A 6948-nucleotide genomic window follows, 5' to 3' on the forward strand; every position below is an offset into this window, starting at 1 on the left:
CAGGAAACAATTAATACCTACACTTTAAAGCTCTTGCACAATATTGAAGAAACAGGAACATGCCCTTCTACCTGCTATGAAGCCAACATCACCCTGATACCAAAAGCAGAAAACTAAAAAAAGGAAAACTACAGAGCAATATCTCTGATGAACATAGATGCCAAAATATTAGTATCCTGGCCAACCAAATACAGCAGTTTATCAAAAAGATTGTTCACCATGACCAAGTAGGATTTATCCCAGGAATGCAAGGCTGGTTCAACATACATAAATCAATCAATATCAGTCACCACATCAATAAAAGCAAAACCAAAAACCACATGATTATTTCAATAGATGCAAAGAAAGCCTTTGACAAATTCCAAAACCCATTCATGCTAAAAACACTACAAAAAATGGGAATAGATAGTTTATATTTTTTAAATGATGTCTATTTTTTGTACTGAGTTCTTTTCCCCCAAACACAATGAAAGTTTTAATAGTTATAATTTCTTCCTTAAGGCCTTATAACCCTACATTTGTCTAAATAGAATGGAATTTTAATTATAGATTATTTTTAAGAACTAATCATTTAAGAGGAGGGAGAGAGGACCAGAGCAGCACTTTGGTACATGCCATACAACAGATTGAACTCAGGATCTCATGCTTGAGAGTTCAATACCTTATCTACTATGCCACCTCCAGGGCTACTATTTTTTTTTCCTCCAGGCATCACTGGGGCTGGGTGTCTGCAATACGAATCCACTGCTCTTAGAGGCCATTTACCCATCCCATATTTGTTGCCCTTGTTGTTCTTATTGTTATTGCTATTGTTGTTATTGGATAGGACAGACAAATTGAGAGGGCAGGGGAAGACAGAGAGGCGAGAGAAAGACAGACACCTACAGACCTGATTCACTGCCTGTGAATCGACCCCCCTGGAGGTGGGAAGCTGGGGGCTCGAACCAGGATCCTTACACTGGTCCTTGTGCTTCATGCCATGTGTGCTTAACCTGCTTCACCACTGCCTAGCCTCCAGGCTACTTTTTAAATTATTTTTTCCTTCTTATGAACCCTATCATAACATTTACATTCGATTTTATTTAATTTTTTCAATGGCTTTTACTGGGTTTTTATCCTGTTTTGGTGTGTGTGTGTGTGTGTGTGTGTGTGTGTGTGTGTGTGTTAATCTTTTCATTGACTATTAACTTTTTTTTTTTTAACAGAGCATTGCTCAGCTCTGGCATATGATGGTGTAGGAGGTGAACCTGGGAGTTTGAAGCCTCAGGCATGAGAGTCTCTTTGCATAAACATAACCCTCTGCCCCTAATTAATTTATTTTTAAATTATGTTTTATTAGGGAAAGGATTTACAAGACAATAATTAATGAGTCTGGGTGATGATGCACTTAGTTGTGCATACACAATGCACAAAGACGTGGGTTCAAGCCCCTGACCCCCATCTTCAGGGGAATGCTGGGATGCATTGGATCGACCTTCCCGTGGTGCATCCCGTGAGTACCCATTCACTGGGGAAACTGACGATCCTTCCTAGCCGACTGAATCCACATGGATCCCAGTCACTTTCAAAGCCAATAACTGGCTAGGGAAGAAGGGCAAACGCTAGAAGAAGAAGAAGGGGAATGCTTCACAAGCTGTGAAACAGTGCTGCAGGTGTCTCTCTCTCACCTTCTCTCTGTATCAAAAATAAACAAATAAATAATATAAAACAAAGTAAGCAAATAAAAAATAACCAAGACAGTCTTTGCCACCTGAGTATGATTTCTCATCTTTCCATAACAGTGTGTATTACAATCCTACTGCCAAGACAAGTCTTTCTCCACCTTTGTGCGTTATGTCTGCAGTGCATTTACAGCCTCCTTCCTCTGACCCCCATGTCTGTGGCCTTGCAGCAACAATCCAAATTTCACCTCATGGTTTGCTTTTTGCCTCCTGGTTTCTTAAATTCCACTTATAAGTGAGATTATTCATCCATTTCTTTCTGGCTTATTATACATAACATTATTCCTTCAAATTCCTTCCACAATGAGGCAAAGTAAATGGACTTTTCATTTTTAATAGGTGAGTTTATTGTGTATATGTATCATATACTATTGTGTATATGTATCATAACATTCTTTTTTTAAATTCTTTTTCTTATTTTGCCTCCAGAGTTATCACTGGGGCTTGGTGCCTGCACTACGAATCCACTGCTCCCTGGAGGCCATTTTTCGTTGCCCTTGTTGTAGTTGTTAGATAGGACAGAGAGAAATCAAGAGAAGAGGGGAAGAAAGAGAGGGAAGAAAGAGAGGGGAAGAAAGAGAGGGGAAGAAAGACACCTGCAGACCTGCTTCACCGCTTGTGAAGCGACTCCCCTGCAGGTGCGAAGCTGGAAGCTTGAACCTGGATTCTTACACCAGTCCTTGCGCTTTGCACCACCTGTGCTTAACCCGCTGCGCTACACTCGACTCCCACTTTCAAATTTTTGCTATTGTAGATAGTGCAGCTATGAACATGAGGGTGCATATATCCCTTCAAATTAGTGATATTATCTCTTTTGGATAAATGCCTAGAAGTGGGATTGCTGGGTTATAAGGTATTTCCATCTGTATTTGCTTAAGGATTCTCCATACTGTTCTCCATAATTGTACCATTTTGCATTCACACCAGCAATACATTAGAGTTCCTTTCTCTCCACATCCTTTCCAACATTTTAAAAAAGATTTTTATTTATTTATTCACAAGAAATGATAGGAGAGAGAGAAAGAATCAGACATCACTCTGGTACATGTGGGGTTTGAACTCATTACCTCATGCTTGAGAGTCCAATGCCTTATTCACTATGCCAACATCCAGACCACCCTTTCCAACATTTATCTTCTCCTGTTTTGTTGATGAAGGCCATTCTTACAGGTGTGGTTTGAGGTGTGAGGTGGTCTCAGTGTGGTTTTAATTTGCATTTCTCTGATGATGAGTGAATTAGAGCATTTCTGCATATGTCTGTGGGCCATACATCTCTTCTTTGGAGAACTGTCTATGCATGTCCTCTGACCACTTTTTTATTGGGTTGTTCTATTTCTTTTTGTTGAGCTGAATGAGTTCTTTATAGATGTTTGATATCAAGTGCTTGTCTGAAGTATGATGTGCAATTATGTCCTCCCATTTGCTGGGTTTCCTGTTTATCTTTATGGAGTTTTCTTTTGATGTATGGAAGCTTTTAAATTTGATACAGTCCCACTTGTTCAATTTTACTTTTGTTTCCCTTACCCATGGGGTGAAGTCTCCAACTATATCTTTAGTGTTAATGTCATGAAATGTTTCACAAATATATTCTTCTATGTATTTTATACTTTCAGGTATGATATCCAGATCTTTGATCCATTTGGAGTTAATTTTGGTGTATGGTGTTAATTGGTGGTCTGGTTTCATTTTTCTACATGTGGCTGTCCAGTTCTGCCACACCATTTGTTAAAGAGACTTTCTTTTTCCCAATGAGCAGATTTGACTCCTTTGTCATATATGAGGTGTCTGTACATGTATGGATTGAGTTCTGGGCTCTCTATCCTATTCCATTGGTCCATATGACCATTTTTGTTCCAGTGCTACACTGTTTTGATTACTACTGCTTTGTAGTATAACCTGAAGTCTATTAATCAGGGATATAGGTCTATAGTTTTCCTTTTTGGTGGGGTCCTTTCCTGCTTTGGGGATCAGGGAGATGTTAGCCTCATAAAATTTATTTGGGAGTGTTCCCTCTTCTATTTTCTGAATATATCTTCTTATTTATAATATCTTCTTATTTTCCATCTTTCTGAGGATGATGGGTGTTAGTTCTTCTTTGAATGTTTTGTAAAATTCATTAGTATAGCCATCAGGACCTGGGATTTTGTTCTTGGGTAGGCTTTTGATTACTGTTTCATTTTTTTTATTAGTGATTGGCCTGTTAAGTTTATCTACTTTCTCTTGTGTCAAGGTTGGTAGTGGGTCCATTTTTTCTCAGTTGTCAAATTTGGCTCCATACAGGTGTCCATAATATTCTTTGCTAATCTTTTGAATCTCTACCTCATCTGTTGTAATATCTCCTCTTTCATTTTTGAGTGATTTTACCATAGCATTCTCTCTTTTTCTCTTGGTGTGTGTAGCTAATGGCTTATCTATTTTATTTATCCTTTCAAAGAGCCAGCTCTTGGTTTCATTAATCTTCCTATTGGTCTTCTTGTTTTCTATTTCATTTATTTCTGCTCTGATTTTGACTATTTCCTGTCTCCTGCTGACTATTGGTTCTTTTTGTTGCTCCACTTCTAGTTGATTGAGGTGGGTTGTTAGATGATTTACTAGTAATTTCTCTTGTTTATTAATTTATTGCTATGAACTTCCCTCTCAGCACTGTTTTTGCTGCATCCCATAGGGACTGGTAGCTGGTTTCTTCATTTACATTGGCATCAAGATAATGCTTAATTTCTTTTTGATCTCTTCAATGACACATTTATTGGTCAGCAGCATATTGTTTAGTCTCCAGGCTTTGGGAAAATTTCTTTTCCTTTTTTTGTTGATTTCTAGTTTCATACCTTCGTGGTCTGAGAGGATTCATTTTATAATTTTAATATTCACATATCTGTTTAGACTGTCTTTGTGGCCCAGCATATGGTCAATGCTTATAAATGTTCCATGGGTACTTGAGAAGAATGTGTATTCATTACTTTTATGATGGAAAGTTCTGTATATATCTACTAGGTCCATTTCATTTATGGTTTCATTTAAGTTCACTATTTCTCTATTGATTTTTTGTCCAAATGTTCTGTCTCTTGCTGTGAGTGGTGTGTTGATATCTCTTACTATATTGTGTTGCTATCAATGTCTCCCTTGAATTTATTAAGTGTTTTATATATTTGGGTGCTCCTAAGTTGGGGGCATATATGATGGTTATGTCTTCTTGTTGGATTGAACCTTTAGCCATTATGTAATGTCCTTCTCTATCTTTGATTACTTTGTCTGAAAGTCTATTTTATCAGAGAATAGGATAGCTATCCCTGCCCTTTTTTGTGAGTTATTAGGTTGGAACATCCTGCTCCAAACTCTTATATTCAGTTTCCATTTGTCTTTTCTTTGGATGTGTGTTACCTGAAGACACATAATGGATGGATCCTGTTCTTTAATCCATTTAGCTACTCTGAATCTTTTGACAGGTGAATTTAGGTCATTCGGGGGTCGGGCGGTGGTGCAGTGGGTTAAGAACAAGTGGTGCAAAGTGCAAGGACCAGCATAAGGATCCCGGTTCGAGTCCCCGGCTCCCCACCTGCAGGGGAGTCACTTCACAGACAGTGAAGCAGGTCTGCAGGTGTCTGTCTTTCTCTTCCCCTCTCTGTCTTCCCCTCCTCTCTCCAATTCTCTCTGTCCTATCCAACAATGAACAACGTCAACAATGGCAATAATAATAACCACAACGAAGCTATAGCAACAAGGGCAACAAAAGGGGGGAAAAATGGCCTCCAGGAGCGGTGGATTCATGGTGCAGGCACCGAGCCCAGCAATAACCCTGGAGGAAAAAAAAAAGAATTTAGGTCATTCATATTTAAGGTGATTATTGATATATGTGGTTTACATATGTCCATTCTAATTTTTGTTTTAAGTTTATTTTAAATTGTTGAGTCTTTGCCTATTTGCTTCTATCTAACCTATTGTGTGGATGAGTTTCTGTAGTGAATTCCTCACTAATTTTCCTTGTGTTCTCTGCAAATCTCTGTTTCCTGTTTTGTTTTGTGGTTACCCTGTGTGTAATAACTAGCATTGTGTATCAAAAAAAAATCTTTTTTAAGTTGATCTTGATTAACAAACATTTGATAAGGCTTCTTTGTCTTTTAATTCCCTCCCCTATTTGCTTGTTGTTCTTTCCTATTTTATTGTGGTTTTTTAAATTTTTATTTATAAAAAGGAAACACTGACAAAAACCATAGTAAGAGGGGTACAACTCCACACAATTCCCACCACCAGAACTCCATATCCTGTCCTCTCCCTTGATAGCTTTCCTATTCTTTAACCCTCTGGGAATATGGAACCAACATCATTGTGGGATGCAGAAGGTGGAAGGTCTGGCTTCTGTAATTGTCTCCCCACTGAGCATGGGTGTTGACAGTTTGATCCTACTCCCCAGCCTGCCTCTCTCTTTCCCTAGTGGGGTGGGGCTCTGGGGAAGTGGAGCTCCGGGACACATTGATGGGGTTGTCTGTCCAGGGAAGTCTGATTGGCATCTGGAACCTGGTGGCTGAAAAGAGAGTTAACATATAAAGCCAAACAAATTGTTGACTAATCATGAACCTAAAGGTTGGAATAGTGCAGATGAACAGTTGGGAGGGGGTGGTCTCTGTTTTGTAGATATCTAGTAGGCATATTTTAGTTATATTCCAAAGGGCCTGTGGCTATACTAGTTTTGTTTGTTTGTTTGTTTTCCCTTGAGCCTGAAATCTGAAATGCAGGTAGATCCATGTTATTGTCTGGGGAGATGATGTCATGGCTACATAAAGGACCAGAAAGCTGGATCAGGGAAAAGAGTAACTCTAAAATATGGGAAAGGAGTATAGATATTGTTGACTGTAAACCCCATTGATTTGATGTGATCTGGGGCCCATATTCATCTTAGAAGCCTATGTGACCTCTGCATAGCCTATAGATCTGACCTCACATTCTGTGGTCATGAGTAGGAACATTCCAAGCTGCCCCAATATCGACCCATCTTCCTCAGGTTAGCATAGAGTATGTTGTCCAGCCTCCCTTTGGAGGATGGAACATTCTTTACCATTGTTGATCCAAGTTGAGGGCAAGGTCCTATGGGGGGGGCACAAAGGGGTCTATTTTGTTGTTCCTGATAGAGATGACTGGTAACAACGGAGAGAGGAATTTATTCAAGGTCTAGGCCCATCATGTCTGTTTGAGAATCTCAGGACTCCCCGAATAGGACCCCAGCTTTTATTGT

This window comes from Erinaceus europaeus, chromosome 15 (genome assembly GCF_950295315.1).
Source record: "Erinaceus europaeus chromosome 15, mEriEur2.1, whole genome shotgun sequence".
In the NCBI taxonomy this organism is placed as follows: Eukaryota; Metazoa; Chordata; class Mammalia; order Eulipotyphla; family Erinaceidae; genus Erinaceus; species Erinaceus europaeus.